General features: G+C 33.5%; 1 protein-coding gene across 4 annotated transcripts in view; it reads left to right on the top strand.

Annotated features, from left to right (window-relative positions):
* The first annotated feature begins 818 nt into the window (after nt 1-818).
* Nucleotides 819-14,237, top strand: part of LOC120771125 (rho GTPase-activating protein conundrum) — a 34,953-nt gene continuing 21,534 nt past the window's right edge. For 2 of the 4 annotated variants that reach the window (XM_040098977.1, XM_040098978.1), the window contains exon 1: nt 819-1,056. The gene's annotated coding sequence lies outside the window, so the exon portion shown is untranslated. Of the gene's footprint in view, nt 1,057-5,229; nt 5,382-14,237 lie in introns of those variants that run through there. The other 2 variants (XM_040098979.1, XM_040098980.1) reach the window with 1 other exon arrangement.

Genomic DNA, 14,237 nt, shown 5'->3' with positions numbered 1-14,237 from the left:
ACTGCTATCCTTTTGCTATCTTTCTCTACAGCTTTAAAGTAGTGACCTTGATCGAAACGGAGTCGGTGGACAGAATTATATGTAAGTACGAATTCCGAATTTTAAGTGCTTCTAATTCTTACATGACCGGATTTAGGTCTTGTTTTTTGCACGATATTTCATATACATATGTGCATAAGTATATGTACATATGTACAAGTTTATTAAAAATATATTGAAACGGTGCTACAAGTGCTCGTATAAACACAACTATTGAATATAAACACATAGAACATTAGCGTGAAGAGAATCTGAGAGAGAAGCAATTGAACAAAGTGCCCAAACTTCTTTTTGCTGCCGCATGGCTGTGAGTATGAGTGCAGCGATCACTTTATCGAACGAACGTTTCGTTTTACCAGTTGGAAAGATAACCGAATAAATGAGCGAGCCGAGCATAAATTGCCTTGAACACCTGAGACCAAGACGGGCGAAGTAAAGTCTCAAGACACCTGAGCGACTAGTGAAAACTTATTGGTTTTACACTCATGCATTCGCTATTACTTATTCAATAAACGTATCACTTGCATGCCTTTCAAAATGTGGGAGTAACAAAACCATATTCCTAAGAGAAGAAACGAAGTATCTCATTCATGCTCTTAACTACCGAACGAGTTATTCCAAACGATCGAATGAATTCCAGTTTGAGTACTCCAATCAACAATGAAACGCCTCTCACCGAACACAAGTCCGAACTGCAGCACTCCACTAATCTCACATTAGCGCAGAGCTCTCCGTAGAGGCACTCATTTGGAAGCAAATCAGAGTTTAGTCATCTTGGAAGCGTCGATCGTTTTGGTTGTGTGCAATTTTGTAGCGCGTTAAGTGTTTCTTTTGTAAATTTTATTTTATTTTGTGCCGCCGGTGGCACAGTCGACTACCTTTCTTCGGCAAATGGTATAACAAAAGGCAAATAACAACAACAACTTGATTTTGCTTATTCGCTTTTTCAATGCAACAATAAACGAGTTGGAAATAAACGACGGAGAGCGATTGCAATTGCAACAAGTGCAAAGTGAGGTGCGTGTCAACTGGCAAAGCCAAAGTGTTAATGCACATACGTACATACAAATATTTCTGTGTTATAATTGTGTGTTGTATATGTATATGTGTGAATGCACGCACACATAAGTAGCTGAACATGAGCGCATACGGGTTTTACTTCGAAGCAAAGAGTTGTGGAGCAAGTCTACGATTGCTTGCTAGAGATACATACAATTAAGCATGCCAACTCATACATACGAACATGTGCAAACACATGCAGGGGCATTTGCGCGGTCGTGTGTTAATACTTGAGTGTGTTTGTAGCTGTATTGAGTGTCTAAATTGCGATTTTGATATTTCTTACATCGCTTTTGGTATTACTTGCGTTGGTTTTCTCCATTCTTTATCCCGTTCTTAGCGCTAAGAAAAACTGAAAGACGAAGCGAATCAAACAATACTTATCAACAGATTTTTAAGTGATTCGCCTTAAATGGTTACGCATAATTGCATAAAAAGTCGAGATGCAATTCAATAAATGTACATATGTACATACATATGTATGTGCATTGTGTTGAAGTTGATCTATGCTTTCAGCAATTGAAAATTTTTGCCTTATCAAAATATAGTTGAAGTTTTACAAAGTGATAATAAACACATTTTCCGAAGCCAAACTCTATAAACAGACATACATGTGTGTGTGCATATCCATATGTACAGAAGTGTGTGCGCGGTGAATGCGTGTGTTTAAAAAATTATACATAGCTCGAACTTGTGTTAATCTATTGTACGTGTTTCTTCTTTCCTCCATTACGAGTATATCTCCGTCCGTCCGCCCGCCGTGAAGCCAGTCGTATGTATGTACATACATATGTATATAGTTTTGTGAAAGTGTTTTTGTAACAATCGCTCGGTATTAAGGTGTAACCTTTGTTGTTAAAATTGACGTTGCAGCAAAAAGGGAAAACGTTAACTAAAAATTAAAATGCGTTGAAAATGAAGAACAACAACAAAAACACATCAGCATATACTTGTCAACTTACTGCTGCTTAGCCAAAGTGTTTTCACTTTTCGTAGCTCGCCGTTTTGAAACATCAAACAATCAACAAAAACCAAAAACCAAAAGAAAACGAGAAACATTGCACGGTACAAATGAAAAAGTAAAATAAAAATTAAAGTACTGTTGAAAACCTTGGCGTCGCTTTAAACTAGAAACTTGCCAAACAATGAAAATATTATTAGAGTTTTAATTACTTATGTATGTACATACATATATGTATGTGTATACTATAAACATGCATGTGTAAATGTTCATTCTATAAATTGTGCTTATTAAACTTTATATGTATGTAAGTATATGCAAACATTTTCAGCAACAGAAATTAAACTGCACTAACTTCTTTATTACAATCAAAATAGCATCTTATGAAATCATTTGTCATTTGCGTTATTAGGCAATAATACACCATAAATTGAGTTCGATGAGGAGAAACAACGATTTTTGGTTACCCGCTGGTAGAACGTTTTAAAAAGCTATGTACATAAGCTTTGTAAATCAAATAAATGTTTCAAGCCCTTTTGCCCGCCTTGATATTCCAGAAGCTTTTGTCCCCTTTCTTCCCTCAATATGAAGAACGAATATCGAGTTCGCGGGGTGATCAATTGACCATATAACTGACATAATCAAATAGAGTTAGAATAGAATTAAGGTTTTCAGTTTATACTGTTGTTATTGCTTTCACAAGAAAGCAGAGCTGAAATGGAGTGAACAGAGAAGGCAACTGTTATTTTGTTTTTCCTATGATTGTATTAAAGTCAGCAGCCATCCTCAAGTGATTTGAGCTTTCATAATTTCTTATAGGTTTATAGCATTGACAAACGGCAGCGTTAAACCAGATTAATTGCATTTTTCGGGATTAATTCAGGAGTTACCACAGCTAACTCCGTTGCTGAATCCAAAAATAACTCTCAAAAATTTTAGGGAGTTTTTGAGATTTTCGTTGGCAACATTGTTAAAAATGGCCAATTTTCATCAATTGTGAATGAAATACAAGCAACCCTGACAGCTGCTTATCAAATTCTCAATATAATATCAATAAAACTTCTATGTTATGATGCAGTTTTAAAAATAATGTGTTGATATGTTTTTGTAATAAAAAATGGTTTGGTAAAAATTGGTCGGCTAACAACCGTAATGTTTATCTTCTACCAATTTTCATTGAAAATATTATAAAAAGGACAATGAGCTGTTTATGAGAGTTTTAAACTCGCATAGGTGCCGTCTGTCACCTACAAATTTGGATCTGATTAAGTGCGCAGTTAATCCGGATTAACGCAGCCGTCTGTCAAGGCTATTATCTAAGTAAAATGTAGTTAATCTAATCTATACACTCAAGTGCTATTTTTGACATCAATGAAGAATTGCGTTTTCAAGAGTTTCAACGTCCTTGAGTGTGAGAGCAATTCCTGAAAACTCCTCAAATCTATATTTTTAATATCTCTTATTAAGTTGCTACTTTTTCGTTGCAATTCTGTCTGCAATTCTGGCGCGAGAAAATCCATTTCCCCATCTGCTTATATACATATGTACATACATACATAACATATGCATATGTATGTGTATATATGTATATTATAATAAAAAATGCCAACTCGTTTTTGCTGAATGCATAAATTTGATCATTTTATTTATTTACCATACATATGTATGTATATCCAATCATAATATGGTTACATAAGTAGGCATAAAAGTTTGTATGCTTGTATGTAAACATATTGCTTGGAACTGTACCAATGTGCCTCCAGTTGGCTGTTTGCTCAGCAATGCGGGGTCTTGACTTGGGCTAAGCTGTCACTTCATACTGAATATTGGCGACGACGCTGTCAAGCATGTGTTTTGAATATAAATATGAAATCGTTTACAGGACTTTGAAACTTGAAACTGCTATTTACATGTACATATGTTCATATGTATTTATGCATATACATATGTAGGTATACTCGAATATGTACATATACAAGTGAAATATGAGTACCAATCACATGCTTATTTACTTCTATTCTCTTAGCCATAATAGGCTTTAACTCAACTTCAGTATTTAATATAAATCTTAAAGAAATATCAAGTTTTAAGCGGCAAGTTGGACTTGCCAATCAATCAGCGAATTTTATCTAAATATGTATGCTCATTGCTTCATTTTTCAAAAACGGAATCGGATTTTTGAACTCATCTTGTGATGAACTTATAGCCGACCAATTAAAAACTCATTAGCTGTTACATCAGACATGTAGTCGGCTATAGATACCATTCATTATTTCCAGTAAAAAGACCGTGGGATGAGTATTTTTCACAATATCTCATTGGACTGACTTTGTTGAGATCGATAATTTGGGCACGCGATATTCCAAACTTGCTTCGCGGCTACGGCGTCACGGCTGTTGGTTCCTATTAGAGTGGTTTATGACTAGTTGATTTCTGCACTCAAATATAAACACACCCATGTGTGTATGTAATACTTATGTGCTTATATATATGTATATGACTGAATATGTTTTCACATATACATACATACATATGTATAAATGTACATATATAAGTATGCATGTAATTATACCTTTGCCTGTGCTATGTTTTATATATTGTTTATTTTGTTTTCATTGTATTAAAGTGGAATCAATTTCATTCCTCGCAGTTCATTACTTCGCGTGATATGTGCACACTAATCCAAATACAAATGCAATCCCAATCAAATTCGCCATTATTTTAAGAACATAGAAAGCAAATACGAAGCAGTAACCTACTATAAGGGTGCCCACAGAGTGGACACTCAAAGTCGAGCCGAGCGCAAAGCTGATTTCGTTCGGCGCTGGTTTTCGTGCGTGTGTTGCTATTAAACTTTTACGTTCTTTTTAAATCTAGTGATATTTGCATCCAACTCTGTGCTAAAAGTAAAACGAAGCATCCACAAATATCAAAAGAAATTATTTTGGCGAATTTCACCATTTCTATTAAGATTTAAGACACCAATCGCAACTTTTTTTTTAAATACAATATAAAATTTATAATATATGAGCCGTTTCAACGGGAGTCGGCGCCGAAAAACGCTTCAAAACTGTTTTCTCGTAAGATCAGCTTCGGCTTCGGTCAGCTTTCACTCTGCGGGCACCCTAAGGCAAGTGCAAATAACAATCAACCGAGTCGCGTATTCTTAGCTGCAATTTCTTAGAAAGACGAATCGTGAACAAATCGATTACAAATCTACTACGGCGGAGTTTAAGAGACTTCTGTCGTACGAGTTTTGTCTGCAGAATTCTTGAATTCCTGAACTGCTTGCTTTAGAATAGCAGAAAGAGCAGCGTTATCGGTATGTTAATTCGATTTGATTGTTTAAAAAAACCGTATATATTATATGTATATACATACACATGTATGTATTCCAATATACTCTTCACAAAATGATGAATAATGTGAAGGAATATACTTGAATACCTGTGATATTGTTTGATATTCAAAATTTTATTTTTTAGTTATTTAACATTAGTATAAGTATTAGTAAAAAATATTCACACATTTTCCCGGAAGACCAAAACAATAAAATGCATTTATTTATTGAAAAATTTAAGTTAAATAAAGTAATGTCGACTAACAATTAAAATAAGAGTTTAAACATAATTGTCTTATCTACTTAATTATAACAATGGTTATTCTGATATGAACTTAATTATGGCAATATACTTCTATGTATGGTATAATTAGAGTTCAAAATTAAGGAATACAACCTATTTGAAGGAAAAAAATAACAATATATACGTACATATATAAAGCTTGCTAAGGTCATCAAACAGGTTCAATTTATATTGTGTTGATAAACCTTTGGAGTTATAATTTTCCGTTAGTTTATAAAGTCACTAGCTCTATATTATGGTGCCATTGGATCTGTGGGGTAGCTACAACTTCGGGCGCCCGGGGCCAAGGATGTTCCTACCTACCTACAAGTTTCATGAGGTGGTTCGAACAAAAGTGAATTTTTACAAAATATCATCGATATTAAGTATATAAAATTTAGCAACCAGAAGACACGCAAATTCTGAAGATCCAAAATACCCACAATACGGTTTTTGAGGAAATTGATAGTAAATTCACAAGACATCTTATTAAAAGATATAAGCCAAAAGATATAAGACAAATTCAAAGGCTAAAGAGTATTCGAGTAAAAATTAATATTTTTCATTGTTATTCAGATGATTAGATTGTGAGTGTACAACTCTTTATCTTTTATAATAAATTTTGTAAAAAAATTTGATGAATTTTTCTGAATATTAAAAAACAGCGAAGATCGTCTTGTTGCCCCAAGACGTTGCGCCCGGGGCAACGGCCCCCTTCGCCCCCCCTAGCTACGGCACTGCATTGGATTCAGTATGAATTTGATTGTAATTTTCTTAAGTGACAATTGGCAATATTGGCCCAGACTGGCGCTCCATAAAAACTTATAGGTTGAAAAAATTATTTAAAAATGAGCAGTTTCAATTAAAATAATCGTTTTATTAATTACATATATAGGAAACGTGTTGTTTGCAAATTTTCCTATATTTTGTATCAAGAATAATGCGGAGATATTTTACTTTTTTATTTCAAGGAACAGTAATATTGCTAAGCGCAACACAGCTCTGGAGCAAGTAACAAGTTTTACATGAATTTTCCATTTAGAGAAAAAATTTTTCAGAACGTTAGGAGCCGATTATAATTTGGTCCCTATAACTACAGAAAATTTCCTAGAATTATCATCTGTAAACATTATTTTAAAAAATAAAATATAAATTAAATAATTTGTAATCTCAAATATCTGTTATCCAAATACTGAATGATTTCATTTAAAAAGAGGTTTGATCTAAAATTATTTGATTTTTTGAGTTAAAGTGTAAGAGGAAGCTGTTTTTCGAATTTAGGAAAGTATTTACATGAAATTTAATAGAATTATTACCGTCCTTAAAATAAATAAATAAAACTTGTATACGAAAAATATTGTTTACTATCGAAAAGAGATTCGCAATATAACCCAGGGATAAATAAGTTGGCAGTTGTAGAGGTAGCTTTTTTACATTTTCAATTTTCATACATATATTGAATGAATATAGTTTCCTCGAGTTACATATTAAGGACCAATAACAAATGTCGATGATATTTCATAAAATGCCTCGAAAAGGCTTTAAACATTAGTACTTCACCGGTTTAATTCGGAAGGTGTTTGGCGAATCACCCTCTCTGTTGCTACGCCCATGTAATGAACTACAGATCGTTTAGTAAAAATTGATTTTTAATCATTGTGTTTTGTTTCTATACGAGTATGTATGCATACATAAGTACATAAATATGTGCACATTGATATCTTTATGCTTATTATTATTATTCTATCACTTACCTTACTTAAATTATATTCTTATCTAAGTGAAGTAACTTTATACACACCTGTGAATGGACGTTGATAAACAATTGATAATTTTAAAGCAAATATTGGCATGTACCAAATGAAATTATTATTTGTATAATATAAAATGGAATACGTGAGTAATGTCAAGGGACTAAACGAGCACATCTTGATATACTTATGTACATATAAATGCTACGAGGTGACACATTTTATCATACACATGGTACGTACATATATATGTGTATACATATATATGTATGCAATTCTATTGTGGATGTTGAGGATATTGCGGATAATATTTTGGGGCACAGGAGAGTTTGCTTTAGCAAAACATAATTCATTGCAAATTCCACATATTATTCTTAAAAATGCCAAATAATTTTGCTTTCTACTTGCCAGTAAGGAGTAATTCTTACAAGTTTGGCAACACCTTATACGATGTAAATATTACCATTTTTTATAATTTGAATCTTTACACTATGATATTTACCCACTTAGCCAAATGGCACAGATAACTGTCTGGACGCTCATTTCAGTGTGTTAAAAGCTTTTAATTGCCCCACATTCAGTGGGGAGCGATCACGTCGTTATTCTTGCCGATTTTCACCGTAAATTGTGCTGATCGAGATTTCTTCTTATCGTAGTCCCACCAACGATCCCCCTTTTTCATTTTAATATGCAAGGCTTGATATTGTTGATACTGGTAGGCGATCTGGAACACTGAAGAGTTAAAAACTGCGACACACTCTCCAATCAAATTGAGTGTGAAGATTGAGATCATTTTAGTATTTGACTTTTTTTCGTAAAAACATGGGCGCGACGTGAGCGCATTTCGAAATTGGCGAAGTAAACAAATAATATACGCAAAATAAACAAGTAAGGGGAAGTAAGTTCGATGTAACCGAACATTGTGCACTCTTGTCATTTGCAAAATCCAATAGAATAAAATGTGAGTATAAAATAACCAGTGAAACGAGAATCATCATACAATTTACTAGGCATTTGCTGTTGGGATTGCGTTTCTATATTCAGCATCAGGAAATCCTGATATCAAAAACGGCTGGATGCCAGAAGTAAATCAGCTAAAAGTAGCTGACAAAATCAGTGCGAAACAGAACTTCACCGACACAAATAATTTTGGATTATTTTTTTGCTATTCATTGTTATAAACACCAAATACTTGCAATTAAAATGTTCATCATAAAATCGTTATATTTTATTATATGTAAGTCGTATTGTTTCTTCGTTGTTATTTTTTTTTTCATTTCTATGCTTTTTATTATGTTAAATGGTTTTTGAAAAATTTTAGTTATTATATTTGCCTAGGAAGCCTTTTTTGCAGAATCATTGTCGATTTTGTAATTTCAGAAATTTAAATTCAATTTCTATTTGTGAAATAGGTTTCAAAATTAAGGATCGTCTCAGTGTGACCCTCCGAAAAATCACTGTTTTTCGTAAATTTTTTTTAATGTTGAAATGAACTAATCGGTCCGATTTTTGTTTATAAATAAATACATTCATGACGAATACGAAACGATTTTTTATGTTAATTTATCGGGTGTGTAATAGTTAAATAAATAGTTGAAATGACACGTAAAAAAGGGGCCTGTACTATTTCAAAAAAGTCACTATAGCTATATATGTATATCTATATCTTCGTAAAAAAAAAATCGATTTCACACTGTTTTTGATAAATTTCGAAATTTGAAACACAAAAATGTATCAAAAGCGCTAATCAAACAAATTTTGTTTAATACCACCTCCACGAAGATAATCATCACATAGTATTCGTGTACATACCATGTTTTATTTATTTGGTATTGATGTATTGATAATCTTTAATATTTATTCAAGAGAGCGAAGCCGCGGGAAAAGCTAGTAATCAATTTAATTAACTAAAAATATGGCTGATCAATGTTCGGAAACGGGTCAATGAACGTTTCCGTTCTTATCAAAGAAAACAACGACTGCAGCTAGTTTGTTGCAGACAATGCGTGTTAATCGAGAATCATGCTACTTGCAAACACACTCATATTTCCATTTGCTCAAAGGTTTCAGCACAATCTGTTTAGTTCGCTGAAGAGAGCTCGACGACAGCCAGATGTACATATTTCATTTACGAACAGCCAGCGTACCCAAGGCCGCATGCGATTAGCTATGCGTTGATGCCCACTTATCTGCATCTCAATGCCGCTGAGTAGATTGTTGCCGATGCCACATCCGCTGTACCGCCCACTGCACTAACCCTTCCAACGCCTTGCTTACGAATCACGCATCCTGTCGTTGTCTGATAAATATGTCCATTGCCCAGAGGATTGAAAAGCTACAACATAATTATAATTACGCTCAATCGATAGCTACTTGAGAGTTGTGTACATATGTATTACAGTAGTTGTCGATAGCTACCAGGATTACAGGAACTAGGCGAATATCGGAGGTAGCTGCCAATAGTAGTTCATCTTGGAGATGTCATGTCGATATATGCGGGAGAGCCGACAGCGAAATAATCTTAAGAAAACACGTAGAAGCTTAAAGGCTTGTTTAACATAGATTAAGTTAAGCGCTGATAGCGACATACATATACTAGTGCATAACTGGTTCGTATTTCGCGTCAAGTGGTTGCTGCTCAAGACTCTGTTAGCCAGTATGTACTCGATTGCAAAGCTTCAATTACTCCAACAGGATGTTGAACCGTGAAAATTATGATAACTAGTAATAAGACTCGTGTCAGTTGTCCAGTTGATTGTCCCATAATTGAAATGGCTCTTTAACATAGTTAAAGTTGAATATTAAAAGTAGGAATAAAAATATTAGTGCGGTAAATGAATTGAAACCCATCGCATTCAGGTGGCTGAATGTAGGAATCTACCGATATATAGAATACCAATAGAAAGGAAAAATTCTGAAATGTGGTCAGAATATTAATTAAAACCATTGAAGGTGTAAGATTGCAACTATCTGGACTCAACCGTTAGATTCTGTGCGACAACAAGATAAAATCGTATACTGAATTATGGCTTAATCAGACCTAGGTTTTAAAGAACTACATCATAAAACGCTCAACTATCCAACAACAACGTACCGCTTTCTCAGGTGTCTAAAACTAAAATTGTTGCAGGACATTCATCATTCGTTAGTATACGAAACCTGTCCAGAGAATTAGCTAGGGAAGGTTTTCCTACCAAAAGTAAACTAAAAACGATTGTATCATTCGAAAATGTGAACAGATATTCAATCGTTTCCGTCTCAGAGTAAGAAGAAGCAAGAGTTGGTGGATCCATCTAGCTGGCTCTAGTCGGCCGTATACTAAGAATAAATACATACGTATATTGAACAAGCGCAGGTGTAGCAATTGGTTCGAATTTAATAGAAATGAATTACCAACAAATGCTTAGTAGCAATCTTTTGCGAAACAAGTGAAAACAAACAAAACCAATTAAAACTCAATTGATACATACATACATACATACATACATTGAACACTTTCATACTGTGAGTGTGTACAAATAGCGAAAAACGTCAAGTCTGAGCTGCGGCAAAACAGAAAATAACAATAACAATTGAGATATTTCAGAAAGGACCTTGACAAGTACGGCAGACGGGTATTATTGTGGCTTGACGTTTATTTGATGTTTACTTTTAATGTGATAACAACACACGATTCGCAGTTGAACAAAATGTCAACGTAAATTAGAGTAAATATTGATTGTACATACTTAAAGGTATGCACACTTGCGGCAGTGAATATTTAATTTTCGTGACTCCCACTTTCGTGTTCCCGTGAGATCTTCTGATGGTTATAAAATGATCGGTGAACTGAGATTAGTCCCACATGTGTCCATTTTCAGTTATGTTTAATGTAATTTGGATGACATGCTGTTTTATAATTAATTAATTGTTACTTGGGAAATGTTTGATTCCAATTGTTTATTGATAGTAGTGCATGGGCTTCTTAAGTTCTAGTCGTCTACGATTTCGATTCGCCCATTCTTTTCTTTCTTTATTTGAGCTCTACTCTCTTCTCGTGAAAAAGGTTTTTATAGTAAAAAATGTCTTTTGTACATTATTGAGCATACTATTGACAATGTAAGGTAATTTTTTCGTTCGGAATATACATATAAGCCGGTAACAGAGCTTCTCCCAGAATGTCTTGAGAAAAAAAAAAACACTTTGCGGTGTTCACCATAACTCGGCTGGTAATTATCCGAAAATAAAAAACCATGGAAAATTACATAGTCAATTTATAATCAAATCTTCCCCAGTTTGTACTCTGTTATATTTTTTTTCGGTTAAAAAATTTTGGCGGCCATTTAAAGTGTAAACTGCTACTTTCTACTAAAAAGTTCCGCCATTTTCTGGGTGGAAAACACGCTTAATTTAAAAAAAAAAATACTAAACGATGGGGAGAGGTATTTTATATGTCAAAAATATATATAAAGTTTTAACTGCATCGGTCAAGTAGTTTTGAAATAACACTGAGTACGGTAGTAGCTTAGAGAAAAATGCATCTAAAATTAATAAACTAAGAAAGTGACGAAAAAAATTACCCTATATTGTAAAAAGTGTGGATACAGTAGAGGCCCGCTAATCCGGACATGGCCTAATCCGGATTCCATTGTAATCCGGACAGGGTTAAAAAACTCAAAATTTCTATTATAAAATGCGTTACGAATTATTTTAGGGTTATGTTTAAGATATACAACTATACATTCCAATTCTTTACTTGAAACATTTCGAATACTCAGACACACACATACTATGAAAATTTATGACAAAAGAACTTTGGTTAAAGCATATAAATGTACATGAATACATTATTAAATATAAAAATTTTTGCAAATACATATGTACATATTATTTGCGAACACTCCAAGATATCCGAATGTGGTAAATAAGCAACGTGCGATTTTGCATCTGAAATACCGACACACTTTTCAATGCTAAACGAGTGATTTCTCTTGAATCCGCGAACTCTTAACGCAACATTTTAATTTAACGGTGTTAAATTGTGTCGGTAAGTGCTTGATTCACTTTATCACTGTTGTCCAGAACCCTAAATTCCATAGTTGTTTATTTCGTGAGCGAGAAGTTCAGTGTGCCGTTCAAACATTGAAAGAAGAATTTTAAGATAAGATAAAAAATATCGCACACATGAGGGAAGCACAAGTAAAGCCCATAAATATAATTTGCATAGGTTTTGCGGTTTTCTGCAGAAAAAAGGCAACTCTCAGATTATTGTGCGGATGACAGTATTCAAAAGACCAGTATAAATATGTACATATGTATGTATGAATGTATGTGAGTTTTTAAACATATGACGCACCTTAAATTTTTGGAAGTGCGGATAGAGTTGCTTGAAACTTGGGCTGCCACACAGATTGTGCGGTTTGGTCTGTAAATAATTGTGTAACTCGTTGAACGCCAATGACTGTTTGGCAGTCCACATATTATCGTGATATCATGATAACGTACACGAGTATAAAAGTATATGATTCTTAAGTGCTGTATACTCTTCAGTTATTAAAAAAATGTAATGTAAAAAATGTTATGTATGTACAATTTACAGATTTGTGAAAATATTTATATGCTTTACCACGTTAAAAGCTCAGTCCACACGAGCTCCTGAAATTCGTATCAACAATTTTGGGTCGCGAAGTCATCGCGCCCGTAGCCGATCAGACCGCTTCGGCCTTTTCAAAACTCCATTATTAGCGATTTTTGTAAAGAGTATGAGAAGTGTACATAAAATCATAAAAATTTGAATTATTATGTACATCTACAAAGAGAAACATTTGTCATGTGTTTAGTACAAAAAAAAAAAAGATTTTCGAGACTTCATTTTTAACACTTTGTTTTAATGCTTATTTTTGTTTTCTCTCTGTACTAAATACACAACGGATTACAACAACAACTAATCTAAAATATCTAAGCCGTAAGTTTAAGCTAATAAGGCAGGTGATAAGAAACGACCTTCCCAATGACATTTATCAGGAAATAGCGTGTATTTCATTTCTTATGCGCAGCTAACTAATAAATATGGGTAAATAATTTTACAACTACACATCAGTATGCAGACCTATACAAACAAAATTTCTCAAGTGAATTATAAAAGGAGCATGCAATCTACAAGAGAAATTTAGAGAAGAACAATAAAAATAAAGGCATACAAACGTACATATGTATACGCACAAAAATGAAGTCACAATTTGAGTCTACGTGAGCGGATTCCCTAATACTTTAATAGTTTAGTTGACGTATGGATATGTGTGGATTTATGTATGTACATACTTATGTATGAGTATCGCAAACAAACAAGTTCTTTATTTGGGTGCAATTAGTTTCCGATTTTTGTTTTTGTTAATTTCTCTATATTTCATATTTTTATGTGAATGTGGAGAAATTACGGCACTCACATTTTCGTAAATCAATCTTAAAATTTTTAAGATTGAATTAATTATTGTCGTACAAACAACTGTAAATATATACAAATTAGTATTGCATTGCAGTTATTGTAATGTTTTTAAATATTTTTTTTTATTAAACTCTGATAGTTGTCACTTGAATGGTTAAAAGTGAGATACTTTACCACAAACGTACAAACAGATATGGGGTTTATATAGTATGTGCATACATATGTACGTGCATCTAAATTTAGCAAGTAACAGCGTGACGAACTTTTGTCTAATTCACGTCGTACTTTGAACAACCAAAGAAAGTAAAATCACAATTCCCGTTCAGCTTAGATGCCAAAGCGTGAGCATTCATGTGATAATATCAACATGCGATTCCAAT

The sequence above is a fragment of the Bactrocera tryoni genome, chromosome 3 (assembly GCF_016617805.1).
Source record: "Bactrocera tryoni isolate S06 chromosome 3, CSIRO_BtryS06_freeze2, whole genome shotgun sequence".
NCBI lineage: Eukaryota > Metazoa > Arthropoda > Insecta > Diptera > Tephritidae > Bactrocera > Bactrocera tryoni.
The sequence above is the reverse complement of the archived record's forward strand: the minus strand, read 5'-3'. Positions and strand labels throughout refer to the sequence as shown.